The sequence below is a fragment of the Lutra lutra genome, chromosome 5 (genome assembly GCF_902655055.1).
Source record: "Lutra lutra chromosome 5, mLutLut1.2, whole genome shotgun sequence".
NCBI classification, from domain to species: Eukaryota; Metazoa; Chordata; class Mammalia; order Carnivora; family Mustelidae; genus Lutra; species Lutra lutra.
In genome coordinates, this window is record NC_062282.1 from 125,858,365 (window position 1) to 125,873,876 (window position 15,512).

Here is a 15,512-nt window from a genome sequence, read left to right on the forward strand (position 1 = left end):
AGAACAGCAAATTTAAGGCTAGAAAGCACAAAATGGCTTGGCTAAAATGGCTGAAAATGAACATAAAAGAGATCATTATGGCTTGTGAAGCAAATTGGATGGCAGTGAGAGACGAATTTTGGGATATTCGAAAAATAAACATCTCATAGTTATATTAGAATCTGGAGCATTGGATTACTGAAGGAATTATTTCTATATAGCATTAGTTTGAGCGGGTCGATTTAAAGAAACATCTTTCAAATCATATATTCAATCTTTCGGTTTAGGCACAAAGGCATATATGATTCAAATCTGTAGAACTTGGGATTTTACAAGGTATTGTGACAGAGAAAGAGAACAAATGTTAAAGGTGATTTATGTATCATGATTGTAATTGATAACTAATGGTCAAAGTTGAGTTAGGAGGGGTAAAGATAGAGGAAACAGGAAGAGTAAGGAGAGATTAGAAGGGTCAAGAACTCAGTTCAATGGAAACTTTGAAGATACAAAGAATTATTATCCCAGGAGTACCAGAAAAAGTGAGCTGGTGACAGAGCAAATGGCAGTCAGAGAATGGCATATTCGACAATGGGATTTCAGAGACTCTGCAGTAATGCAGAATTCAGGGTGCGTCCCCTGGGGTAAGACACGTGAATGTAGGGAAAACATTAGGGAGAGGTGATGAAGTCCAAAAGTTTGTCACACTGTCACCTTAATTATAGTGGGGGAGAGGATAGCAGTCCTATCCCTTCCTGCATTGGTGCTCTGCATGTCTTATGGCAGTGGGTGCGATTATGTCATAGGCTTCAGGGAAGAAGAAAATGGAAATATCGGAGACAATGAAACAATCCAACACAAAAAAGCACTGAAAACTTACGATAACTACTTCATGAATTCAACCCAAACTCGGCTGAGACATGTGTCTGCCAAGGTAAAAATAATAAACACTGAATAATGTCTATAGTAGTTAAAGGGTAAGAGATTTAATAAAAAAGGTAGATGTCAAGATATCTTTCCTTCTCTACCGTACAAAACAAATACAGGTAAAGGAATGTGGTAATGATGGTTTATTAGAAAAGGAAGATGAGCTGATCTGTCTCCCTAAAATCCTCATTAAGTAGTAATCATTCTTTAGTACATTTTTCATGCTTCAGTGTCTTGCCACAAACTATATCAGCCCAGATACATGGTTTGACCATTACTCTGCATTATATTCTAGACACTGGGATAAACTGCATTTAACTTATAAGACAGTATGTGAACCGACCACATGGTTGAGATGGTCTTTGGGGAGAGGGTTCCAGATCAACCTCTACCAGTTAGCTTCGTTCATACAGATCTCGATTTTATGTGAATGGCTGTTTAGGGCTCCATTCTTACTTTTCACTCTCAAAGTGCCTTCCGTATTTCTTGGGAGAATTAAGTGAGCTGATTGGAGGTATGCTGCTGTTTATTCTCTACTGTCAACTCTGCTGACACATAGGCCAGCTGTTTTAGAAGAACCATACCATGTTGTATTCCAAAGAGGATTAGAAAATGTTTATGTAAAGAAAACCTGAATTACAGTAATTAAAAATCAGTTCTAATCTGAGACCTTTTCCATAGAGTACCTCACCACTCGAATAGTTTTTAAGGCCAGGCAAAAGTTGGGCTACTGAATTCATTTTTGGAAGCCTATAAGGAAGATGGAAAGTTGTAAAGGAAAAAAAAATGTAAATGTGAATTTTGTCCCTCTCGCTGTTTGACACATGTCATTCTTAACCTTGGAATATTTTATCATTGGGCCTTTAAACTTTCAGGTTAAATTTAATGTCAGAGAGATTTTTTTTTTAAGATTTTATTTATTTATTTGACAGAGAGAGAGATCACAAGTAGGCAGAGAGGCAGGCAGAGAGAGGGGGAAGCAGGCTCCCTGCTGAGCAGAGAGACTGATGTGGGGCTTGATCCCAGAACCCTGAGACCATGACCTGAGCCGAGGGCAGAGGTTTAACCCATTGAGCCACCCAGGTGCCCAAATGTCACAGAGATTTACAGTTTTACTTCAACAAGGATGTGACAAGGATCTCAGCTGTATTCTTTCTCTGTAGTGAAACATTAATGCTCAGAGCCACCGAACCAGGTGTCGCCATATAAATAGCACCCAGTGGCTCATAACATAACATCCCAAAGATATGTGTAAACTGATACTCTAATGCTACCTTTAAAACCTCACAGTAAGTTATTGCCAAATTATGGCTAAGTGAAAGCGTTTCCTTGTGTGAGACATTGCACATCCGAACATACTAAATGTTCAGTGTGGCATTTACTTGGAAGGATGATGGAAGAGTTAAACAAATAATCGTGAATGATCACACAATTGCACATTAGGTTCAGGAACACATACCTGAATGTTTTTGCATTGCTATGAGCTATGGTAATGCACAAAGCTATAAGCAGGTATTAAGATGCAGGATTAATAAAAAATAAATCTACTGTATATTATGCTAGCCATCATCTATTCACATAACAATGTATTGAAGGGTCCTTGGTGGCTTTCAAATATAAGAAGAAATATGGAATTAATTTTATAAGAATGTTTACCAGGCTATCCCAAAGAATAAAGAAAAAATGGAGATATACCACATGCCATTATATTGAATCATTCGCAGATTAAAGGAGCAGAACAGAGAAAACTTACACAATGAGTGTTTGGGAAGCATGATATAAATGGAGATGTCCTGATTTCTATTTGAGAACTTAGAAGGGAACCAGGCATGTGCTGCCCTTGATCCAAAAAGGACAAATTTCTATGTTCTCTGTTCTATTTTTCCAGGTTAGAATGCTTGGCTGAAACAAACAACAAATGTAGTCATTAGTCAATGCACTATGTCATGTAAGGGAGAAGGAACCTTGGCACACAGTTGGTACATTGTACATATCTTGGGGAAAGATAAAGAAAAAAAAAAATCCTGCTGGCAAGAGTGCTTCATGAAATTGTCCAGGAGGTCAATGTATGACTTGCCTTGGGACCTAAAGTGATACTCACACAAATTTAAAAGTAAATCACCTACTTCCTAGGGTTGGGATGGGAGTTAGGTACATGAAGATGGGAAACAATCTTTCGCTGTTTAGAAAAGAAGTAGTGTAATTGATACTGTGTTTGCTCTTTGGAAGTTTATATATCCATGGGTGAGGTATAAACACTTCTTATCCCTCATTTAGAAGAGGGAAAGGATATCAATGAGATGCCTCACACAGATGAGGACATCATTGGAATTTAAACAAGAAAAATGTAAAAACAAAAACAAAAACGAAAATGAACAAGAAAATAATTTACAAGTACGAGGAAGGATAAAGCAATCTCACAGTTACTTAAAAATTAGTTACTGTCTTGGTGTGCCTGGGTGGCTCAGTGGGTTAAGCCTCTGCCTTCAGCTCAGGTCATGATCTTGGAGTCCTGGGATCAAGCCCCACATCAGGCTCCCTGATCAGCGGGGAGCCTGCTTCCCCCTCTCTCTCTCTGCCTGCCTCTATGCTGCTTACTTGTGATCTCTGCCTGTCAAATAAATAAATAAAATCTTTAAAAAGAAATCAGTTACTGTCTTGAGGTAATTCTACCTAATAGAGAGTAATTCATTAAGAGTTTCAAAATATATTAGGAAAACTCCTTGATGGGCAAGAGGTTTGGTTTTGGTTTTGGTTTGATTTGGTTTGGTTTGGTTTTAAAAATTTTGTCATAGCATTTATGGAGGAAACAGAAAGAGTGATAAAATGTGTCCAATGAAAATTTCAAAGGACATAATGAAGCAATTTAGAATAAATGTTATTTAGCCATATTTCTATTTTAGAGATATACAAATACCTATTTGGTTTGTTAGCATGTATTGTAAGTGTTAATTGTACTAGTGTAAATACTACTTCAGTTGAGAAGAATTTAATTAAATATCTAGAGATAGACTATATGATAAAAACAACACTTAAATATTTAGAAATATATTAATAATTAAGGTGTAAAATCAATTATAATTTTCATATATACAAAACTTCATTAAAAATATGAGCTAAATTTAATAAAAATAATGGTCTAATATTATAGAATATATACAGTATATGTATATATATACACTATATATATATATAAAATAATGTGTTGTCACATGTTAAACACACAAAAAATTATTTTTAATAATTCCATAGTACTTTTCCTAGAAACTGACATTAGCTTTGACTTGAAATGATCACTTTTCTTCCTTTTCTTTGAATTTTGTACAAGGTTGCTTCTAATGGCCAGATGTTAAAAATATTTAATAAATTTGGGGATATAAAAGGAAAAGGAGAGTTACGGGAAATGGACTGAAATGGGAATTACTCAGCCGGAAGAAGATGTTAGAAAGGATTCTAGTGTCATATTTTTATTCTTTTGTTAACTCCTTCACGTATGTCCTGCTGTCCCAAGGGTCTCTCCTGCTAGAGAACCGGAAGGACATTCATAAAGACTCATGAACATGAATTATTTCAGAAACTGCACCATATCGATATACCGATGTGTACTACATTAATACTATAAGTAATTAACACTTCTAACCAAATTAGAAATTTGTCTATCTGAAGTTTTAATCAGACAAAGGAAGTATCATGAACAATGCATATCTATGAACATATTAATTCACTGTCCCCTGCTTTTTTGCATAGTTAGAGAAAAGGGCTCCATTTAGACTAACCCTTTCAGTCTCATTTGCGAACGAACAACGAAAGGTCAAGTATTTTATTTCAGGATTCCTGGAAGTAGTGACACTGGATTGATCTATATTTGGTCATATCAGAAAACTGAGGCTATAGAAATACCTAAATATCTGTAAAAAAGATAAATATGAGAGGCGAAGTGTGTTACGTAACTAGGTGGTGGGAATCCTCTCATCATTTAAAAAAGAAAAAAATATAAATATCTACAATCATGTCTGTTCTGTTCTTTTTTATCAGCTGTTTGGAGCATCCTTATAACAGATCCTTACTACCTCACCATTCCCAACATATACATCACTGCATTGTTTTTAAGACTGAACAATTTCTTATAGGTCAATAAGTCTTTTGAAAGCAGTAACATACATTATTTATCTTATATATTCATCCTTTTGCAAGGTGCCTGAATATGGTGGGATTATAAGTGGTCATTGAATGATTACATGGGATGAAAAAAGTACAGGACTATCCCTCTCACAAGCCATATCTTATTTTTTCTGAAATCTGTCTTAAATCATCCATGGTATGTTTTTGTGTGGACAATTTTAACACATTTAGGAGCTTTGATTCACCTGCTACTGAGTCTATAGACATCTAGGGGCATTTGGGTTTTAGCCATTCACAAACCCACTTTGGTCTCAGTCTCATGACTGCTCTCCGAATCCTCTAGTTTCGGTGGAGTTCTTTGTTATTCTGACACATTATGCATGGACTCTACCACTCTTCACAGTCTCTTTTGACTCTTTGTTTCTGGTTACTGTATCTTGGATTACATTCCTATCATACTCATGTCTGTCTACTTCTAATCATTGTTATAGTGACAAAAACAGGTTTTTTTATATATCCATATTTTTTAGAGTTTAGTGTGTTTTATAAATTGAAATTTGTTAGTGTATTCTCTTTTGGGAAAGACCTTTATTCAAACTGTAGTTCACTGAAGATATGTGACTTTTAAGTGAAGCATACAGTTTGAAATTTGATAAGTAGAAAACCAAGGAATTGTTTGAATCTTTTTAAAATATATATTTTAAAAATTTATATATTTATTTAGAGTGAGAGAGCAGTAGGGAGGGGCAGAGGAAGAAGGAGAGAGCATCTGGGGCAGACTTGGTGCTGAGAGTACGAGCCCAACACAGATCTTGATCTCACAACCCTGAGATTATGACCTGAACTGAAATCAAGAATTTGTCACTTAAATGACAGAGCTACCCAGGTGCCCCTGAATCGCTTTTTACAAGTGAATTTACAACACATCGTTGCGTATTTCCACTTAATTGAAAATGTACACATTAAAACATGTTTCAAGGGCACCTGGTTGGCTCTATTGTTAAGTATCTCCCTTCGGTTCAGGTCATGATCCCAGGGTCCTGGGATTGAGCCCCACATCAGGCTCCCAGTTCAGTGGGAAGCCTGCTCCTTCCTCTCCCACTCTCCTGGCTTGTGTTCCCTCTCTTGCTGTCTCTCTCTGTCAAATAAATACATTTTTTTAAATTTTTTATTTTATTTTATTTTTTTTACAGAGAGAGAGGGAGAGATCACAAGTAGGCAGAGAGACAGGCAGAGAGAGAGGGGGGAAGCAGGCTCCCTGCTGAGCAGTGAGCCCGATGGGGGACTCGATCCCAGGACCCTGAGATCATGACCTGAGCTGAAGGCAGAGGCTTAACCCCCTGAGCCATCCAGGCACCCAAATAAATACATTTTTTAAAAAAAAATCTTAAAAAAATATGTTTCAGAAGAAGAATAATTTCAATTTCAAAACCATTTATTTTTTATGTATATAGTTCCTTTTGAATCAGTAATATACATCATGTTGAACTAGACAAGCATATCCTTTTAAGAGACTATGGGACAGCTGTAAATTTTAGTTAAGAAGAAAAAAGAAGGAAACAAATTGCAGTATCTTTATGAGCTAGTGTCTATCCTTGGTCTTTGGAGAAGACCAAGAAAGTCCTCCCTTCTACCACCTGACGCTCTCCTGGAATGTAACAACACACCACACACCCTCACCCATTCCTAACTGTGAAGGGGTGCTAAATTTTGAAGTTTTCTTCTGGTTACTCTCTGGAATCACAATTATAGCTCTCCAATACCTGTCCACATTCATACACAAGACTAGATGATCCCAGTCACTTTTCCAATCTATTCCTCTGTGCCACAAACAGACATTTATACCTGGTGTGCATGGTGACCATTTCCTTTGTCGAAGCTTGGTGATGTCCCATTTAAATTTATGTACACTGTGAGAAGAGTTAATATAGCAGAAGATGGTGTATAAAAACAGCGTATTCATTTAGTGTGTAATGTTTTCCCTGAGACAGTTGGTTGACAATTTGAAAGCCCCAAACAGCTGTTTTCCTCAGACAAGTGTCAAAGGATCTTTGTGATTCGTGATGATCAGTGACAAAACAAAACAAACAAACAAACAAACAAAAAAACATGCAGTTCCAGATGCTAATCTCATCTTTTATTTTTTTATTTTTTTTAAAGATTTTATTTATTTATTTGACAGAGAGAGATCACAAGCAGGCAGAGAGGCAGGCAGAGAGAGAGGAGGAAGCAGGCTCCCTGCTGAGCAGAGCCCGATGCGGGGCTTGATCCCAGGACCCTGAGATCATGACCTGAGCCGAAGGCAGCGGTTTAACCCACTGAGCCACCCAGGCGCCCCCTCATCTTTTTTTTTAATTAACATATAATATAATATTTGTTTCAGGAGTACAGGTCTGTGATTCATCAGTCTTACACAACACATGGCGCTCACCATAACACATACCTCCCCAGTGTCCATCACCCAGCCACCCAATCCCCTCCACCCTGTTCCCCTCCACTTCCCTCCCCTCCAGCAGACCTCAGTTTGTTTCCTGAGATTAAGAGTCTCTTATGGTTTGTCTCTCTTTCTGGCTTCATCTTGTTTCATTTTCCCCTCTCTTCCCCTGTGATCCTCTGCCTTGTTTCTCAAATTCCTCATATCAGTGAGAGCATATGATAATTGTCTTTCTCTGATTGACTTATTTCTTTTAACATAATACCCTCTCATCTTAACCTCACTTTTCCTTCAGCTTCAACTGCCAATTTCATTTTCACTATATTGTTTTTCAGGTATTTTTTTCATTCTCCACCAAATGTCATCGCCTGAGCACTTCAACTTTGTGCCTTTCTGACCATGTCATTCTCCATAAATATGCTTCATCTATTCAGCAGAAATAGCAAAGTGATAATAAACCTTCAAATACATTATTAAAATGAACAGCTTCAAACAGGGCACAATATCACAGCTAGTTTGGTGCAGTGGATTACAGAATGGTTTTTGTAGTTGGTTAAGTCCATCTGTTGGCAAATGGAAAATTATTTTGAATACATGGCTTTTCAGATATTACCCTCACTAAAAATCAATGTAAATCCTTGGAAAATAAAATAATATTTGAATAATTGAAATATTCTTGCACTCAAGTTTTGGTAATTCTACTTTTTTTATAGTGTGCATTAAAGGAGAACCAACTTTCTCAGTTGGAAAACACATGGAAGAGTCAGAAAAAGAGAATGAAGACCAAAGCCATAAACCATATATTTGAATTTTAATTCTGCTACCATTGTGTAGCAATTTTATCTAACACGGTTAATCTCCCTGAACTTGAGTGTTACCATCTATTAAAAGGAGATGCTACTAGTAACTTGCCTTAATCCCATCAAGTTCCCGTAGGAGAGTTGTTGCATACTTCCTATCCTGAGGGTTGGTTACTTGTTGGTTAACAAACCAAGCCTTAGGTCCTTCAGAATCCTCTCACGTGTACCAGTGCACTGGGCAGGACTGGATAGCAGCGTGCTCTGGTAGAGTAAGGTATTTAAATATGCGTCTTTCTGGGGACCACGACAACTGATCATCCAGAAGTTGTGACTTCTGCTTGTCCTGTTTTTCATCTGTGAATAACTTGCTTTAGCCTATGTCCACCTTTGTTTCATAAACTCACTCATGAGAAACTAATAATATTGCCAAGTTAACAAAGCATCATGAAATCAGTCCTTGGTGTCTCATGTGCCATTCTAGAATCATGTCCAAGGCAGTGTCAAAGTCTCCAGAGCATATTTTTGCTCTCTGAAAGGGCTGCTAGAAGAATGATCGATTAATTTCAAGGTTCCTTCCTACAACTCTCAAACATGATTTGAGACACCATTGCAGTCTTTATATGGAAAAGGTAGATCCCCAAGCAGTGTTCCAGTGCACTACAGAATCTGCCTTAAAAATTTCAGTATCTCTGTCTCTGAAGCATGACATGTGTGGGACTTCCCTGATCACCGTTCCCCACAGAGACTGAAGTATACAAACCTGAAACATCAAATTGAGACACCCAAGTACCTCACTTATCAAATTACTCATTGTATTGTTACCAGTTCTTTTTTATTTTTTAAATTTTTTATACACATAAAATGTATTATTAGCCCCAGGGTTACAGGTCTGTGAATCACCAGGTTTACACACTTCCCAGCACTCACCATAGCACATATCCTCCCCAATGTTCATAACCCCACCACCCTGTTACCAGTTTCTTTTTCAGTTTTATTCAATATTATGTGTTTCTTATTCTTTCTCTAATGTGTGCAGACTTTGTGACTTCAGTATGACATCTTTTAGCATATAGGTATTAGAAGAGTCTTTAAATGCATAATATATTTAGAATGTTATTCAACAGAATTTTTCTTAGAAAGAGCGTGTCAGTGTCTCTGAATATAAACTGAAAGCCACAATGTTATTTTTATCAGCATGAAAATGTCAAAGTCCTACGACAGTGTTTCTTGTTCACTGATTTTAAAAAGCAAGTAGATTTTCTTAAAAGTCTCTGAACTAAAATTGTGAAAGTGAAAAATGTTCTCTACAGAACTGAGAATATACAGAAAAAAATAGATTTCTTGATATCAAATGAGTTTTCACTGGAGGCTTAAGAATATACATGATTAATTTTGGAAATTTTGTCTTTATGCCACTTACTTTATAAGCTATTTTCTTTTTTTGGAAAAGATTTTATTTATTTATTTGAGAGAGAGACAGAGAATGGGTAGTGGGGAAGGGAAAAGGGAGAAAGAGAAGCAGACTCCCTGCTGAGCAGGGAGACTGATGACAATGTGGGGTTCAGTCCCAGGACCCCAAGATCATGACCTGAGCTGAAGGCAGACAACTGACTGAGCCACCCAGGAACCCTTATAAGTTATTTTCTGATGTCAGTTTTGCCATTTGTGTTTTCAGGTTATGCTGACTTACAGTATTATTGGATTATCATTCTACTGTTTTTTAAAGGAAATAGGTTTTATTTTTTTTATTTTTTCAGTGTTCCAAGATTGATTGTTTATGTACCACACCCAGTGCTCCATGTAATTCATGTCCTCCATAATACCCACCATCAGGCTCAACCAACCCCCCCCACCCCTCACCCCTCCAAAACCCTCAGTTTGTTTCTCAGAGTCCATAGTCTCTCATGGTTCATCTCCCGCTACGATTTCCCCCAACTTACTTCTCCTCTCCATCTCCCAATGTCCTCCGTGTTATTCTTTATGTTCCACAAGTAAGTGAAACCACGTGATAATTGACTCTCTTTGCTTGACATTTTACTATTTTTAATAGAGGGTGAGGGAGAAAAAACAAAGAAAAATAAATTTGTCAACTTTTGAAAATAAATATACAAACTACACACGATTAGAGAAATTATTTCTTCTAATTAGTTTTTGCTGAAAGCTTTTCATATGAAGAATTTAATATTATAATTCCCAATCTTTTATTGCCTTATGTTGCTAAATTTTTAGTTAAATTCAAGTGGAATAAGGAGTTATTAAAATAGCAAAAACTTTATACCTATTATGCTAGGAAAAAACAACATAATGTACTTCCTAAAAGAGAAAAGCTATGAGTTGCAAAGGTATCATTTATGTTAATGTTGATAAAATGAACATTCTGGGGGCACTTGGGTGGCCCAGTCAGTTAAGCATCTGCCTTATGCTCAGGTTGTGATCCCAGGGTCCCGAAATCGAACCCTACATCAGCCTCCCTGGGGAGCCTGCTTCTCCCTCCCCTCCTCAATCATGTGTTCTCACTATCTCTGTCTCTCTCTCAAATAAATAAATAAAATCTGTTAAAAAAAAAGCGGGGGGGCGCCTGGGTGGCTCAGGGTCCTGGGATCGAGCCCCGCATCAGGAACTCTGCTCAGCATGGAGCCTGCTTCCCTTCCTCTCTCTCTCTCTCTCTGTGTTCCTCTCTGCCTACTTGTGACCTCTATCTATCAAATAAATAAATAAATCTTAAAAAAAAAAAGAACATTCAGTTCTCCAAATGCTGTCTATTCTAAGTATGATGTTATCCCTAGAAATACTTTTCAAAGTAATAGGAAACACGTAATTATTTAAAGTGCTAAGTAACTTGAAAAGGATAGTTCTGATAATGAGAAAACAAGCCATATTACATTATGATATTTATGTTACTGTGATTAAAATATCACTATAATATCTACAACGTCAGTTGTTTAAAAGTAAGAATATTTTGGTGTATCTTCTGGGGAAAAAAAATCCAAGAGAAATGTAAACATTTATTAGTAAGGACATATTTGAAATTCAGTTTTGCCACTTTCTGTTTTTCAGGTTCCTTATAATTTTCTTGCTTCAATATTAAATTGATACAATTAAATATCTATTTTTAAAAAACATACAGTTGGTAATTTAATTAAATGCACATAGCTTTATTTCTGGGTCAACTTTAGCCTTTATTTACTTATAGGGTTTTTTTTTTAAGATTTTATTTATTTACTTGACACACGGAGATCATAAGTCAGCAGAGAGGCAGGTAGATAGAGAGAGGGCGAAGCAGGCTCCCTGCTGAGCAGAGAGCCCGAAGTAGGGCTAGATCCCAGGACCCCCGAGACCATGATCTGAGCCAAAGGCAGAGCCCCAACCCACTGAGCCACCCAGGATAATTTGTTTTTCATTAGTCTGCTTTGAGAAATCTACCCCAAATTTTATACATATATATATTATGTATATAATATATATAATAAATATTTGAAACGCATAGATATATTTATAATGATTTCTCAAGTTCCATAACCATTTAAACTCATTTTATTCACAAATATTGTAAGTTTATATGCTAATTATACCTGGAAAGTCAGTTTTTATCATACCAAAAAATATTCCTCAAAATTTAATTGGCAGAATGAGTTTGAGAGAAACCAGTAAGAAACATAAAGGATGAAAATTTTAGGCACTACACGTGCCAACAAAGTTTGATATGGCACTCAAAGAACCAGATTTATTAAGCTTCAGGGAAGCAAAATTGCTTTTTCTTAAGTTTTTTTTTAATTATATATCAATATGCTAAAATTTTCACAATTTTTCTAAGATATTAATACTTTTGTTAAAAAAATAACATTTCATGTCTGTCCTCACAGACACATTATTATTATGGAAGAAATATGATACACAAGGACATTCTTAGTCCCTATATTCTATTATTGCAGTATCAAATATATGGAAATTATGTAAAGATCAATGTGAATATGAGTATTAGAAATCTTATTCTCACTATTGTCATTCATTTGAAAAGAAATGGCATCCAATTGAAAACTATAGGGTAGAAATCATTTGAAAATATTTTAATGACAAATTTTAGGTAAAAACCAAAAAATACATTTCAAAATAGATTAGTTGTTGATAATCCGGATCTAAAATATAACCCGTTTTTCATCTACTAATTTCTCCAATAAATGTAACTTTTATAATGGTTCATAAAAGAGTTACCTGAAGATAAATTGGGGGAGATAGTTTAGGACTATGCTTTTCTAGAAAAAAGAAAGTTATTAACATGTTTGCATGTAAGAATAATAGCTAGTAATTGATTTTTAAAATCTTTAGAGTTGCTTCTAAGATAAACTGGAGAAACTACAGATAGAAACAGAAAATATTTAAGAAAACATAAAAATTTCACAGGAAAGGGGCGCCTGGGTGGCTCAGTGGGTTAAGCCTCTGCCTTCAGTTCAGCTCAGGTCATGATCTCAGGGTCCTGGGGTCGAGCCCCACATCGGGCTCTCTGCTGAACGGGGAGTCTGCTTCCCTCTCTCTCTCTGCCTGCCTCTCTGCCTACTTGTGATCTCTCTTTCTCTCTGTCAAATAAATAAATAAAATCTTTAAAAAAAATTTTTTCACAGAAAAAATCACAATGAAATAAACAGGTTGATAGTGATACCTAAAAAACAGAAATAGTATATTATGATCTTAAATCTGAGGAATGTTGTATCAATAGGAGTCAATGATATCTTTGATATAAGATGAACTAAAGAAAGGAGAATCTAAAATTACTCTAGATTTTGAACCTCAGTGGTCTAGAGAATGGTGGCTTACTAAGTGGGGAGATAAACTGTATATGCAGAATGTCGGGTTCAATGTACTAATAGTTTCTATTTTGCACTAAAGGTCAGAGAAATGTCTAGCAAGTAGTTAGAAATTAAGGGCTCACACTGAGGAAATTTATGAGTGCAGGTCCAAATAATAAGACTGGTTCTCATTCAAAATAGTATTAGTGAGTATTACTGGGACAAAGACAGAAGGAAGATAACAGCCAGACCATCTTAAAACAAATTATGTCAAACAAATTAAAATATATATTTTCTGGGAAAAAATGGAAAATGTATTTATAATATGTCCACAATTTTGTAAGTGAACGAGTCCTGAGAGGGAAATTTGGAAGGCCTTACTAATGGAAATAAAACCAAGGGGGAAGGATCTAGCTCTGTCACAATTCTTTGGGGCAATTTGGCATTAACAAAGTCACAAATAGGAGAGATCCTTCACCAAAAGGCAGTATCTTTGGCTCCTCGCTAACTTCTATGGAACACTGATTGTGATCACCTTATACCTTCTTGTAGAGCCATAAGAATGTAAACGGGAGCATTTCTGGTCAAAAGAGGCCGTGTGATTACCTAACCTACAATCTGTTCTTTCAGTGCAAATGTTACTACAGATCAAGTTTTGATTAATAGAAGTCATTCACTTTGGCTTATGCTGAGTTCAAATTGATAATTCATGATGTTTATACTTTGTCTTAATTTTTTAGGAGTAAATTTAACTAAGGTAATGAAAGATAGGTACACTGAAAACTGTAAAACCCTGACATTTGTACTTTATGTTTAAAATAGTTTTCCCGAGGGGCACCTGTGTGGCTCAGTGGGTTAAAGCCTCTGCCTTCAGCTCACTCAGGTCATGATCCCGAGGTCCTGGGATCAAGCCCCACATTGGGTTCTCTGCTCGGCAGGGAGCCTGCTTCCCTTCCTCTCTCTCTGCCTGACTACTTGTGATCTCTGTCAAATAAATAAATAAAATCTTAAAAAAAAAAAATAGTTTCCCCGAGAAAAAGTAACTATTTTTATCTTACAGGTCATTTAAAATCCTTTGAATTCTGCCTTGATCACTTTGCAATTATCTGTTCCATCACATGGTAAATCAGCATGCTGAGTCCTTTGTACCCGCTAAGCAGTATATATCCATGTATCCACATCACAGGGCTTGTAATTAGACCAGCTCTGTTCACTGTGTCCTGCTTTAACAATGCTCTTGCCTTGAAGCAAAGAATCGGAACATTTACACGTGAATGGAAAACATGCAATTCTAAATATTTCTACATGAATTCCTATTTGATTTGGGTAAAAGGTGTTCAAAAATAAAGAAGACTGAAAATATCCTTCAAAACTGCACATCAAGAGATCCTTTCTATATCTGTTATCTGTGAATATAACTTGACCTTGATCAGAAGTCTAAAATTACGTATTCATGAATAATTTGGCATATTTCATCTATTCCATAAGTTATATAGTTACATAGTAGCTATAGTTTTAAAAAGATTCTATTGGTAGTTTTTCTAGCCATTAAAAACTCCTCAGGGATGAACTTACATAAAAGAAAGATACAGAATGTTACCTAAGTGCACACAATCACCTTCACATCTACTCATTTTTCTAAATATCTTTATTTGTAAGTGGGACAAGTCCTTCGATTCTTATTAACTGTCCGCATGGAGACCATTAACCATACTATACTAATTCATTCTCCCTCCTGCAGAGCTAATTATAACTAATTATAAGGGTTTCAGACTTGGTCAGGCTTACTTGTAACTGGAAATTGACAAGGCTCTTTGTGCTAAGGAATAAGCAAGGAGAAGAGAGGGGCAAAGTATAGTGAAAATGACCTGTCTATATTGTTCTGATACACCTAAATTGTAGATGAATATACCACTTTTAAATCCCTAAAATTGATGAATATACCACTTTTAAATCCCCTTTGCAATAGCTTGAAAAACACCCATTAAAAATCACTGAAAATAATGAATTTTCACAAAATCCTAAAGAGAAAAGCAATTAGTTCTAATTGAAAGTGTTGAGAACAAATGCATGTAGGTGGTTTTTAGTAACTGATTAATAAATGAATGACATAAATGTGTACAAGCACTTCAGTAACATAAAAATCATCCTTAATTTTAATGATGTAGTGGTGATTATTTTGCTATAGACAGAAGGCATATTGTCTTGTTTTTCCAATCCTTTTTAAAAAATACTTTATTTATTTAAGAGAGAGAGAGAGAGAGTGAGAGAGAGCGCAGCTAGCGGGAAAGGGAGAAGCAGCCTCCCCGTTGATCAGGGAGCCAGATTCATGATGTGGGGCTCAATCCCATGACCCTGGGATCATGACCTGAGCCGAAGGACACTTAACCAACGGAGCCACCCAGGTGCCCCTTGTTTTTCTCATCTTAATCTGATCAAAGACATTGCAGACCTTTTAAGTTATTATGA

The 15,512-nt window shown here is 36.1% G+C and overlaps 1 pseudogene; it reads left to right on the top strand.

Annotated features, from left to right (window-relative positions):
- Window positions 1-567: 567 nt before the first annotated feature.
- LOC125101199 (14-3-3 protein theta-like) overlaps window positions 568-15,512 on the top strand; it is a 116,326-nt pseudogene continuing 101,381 nt past the window's right edge.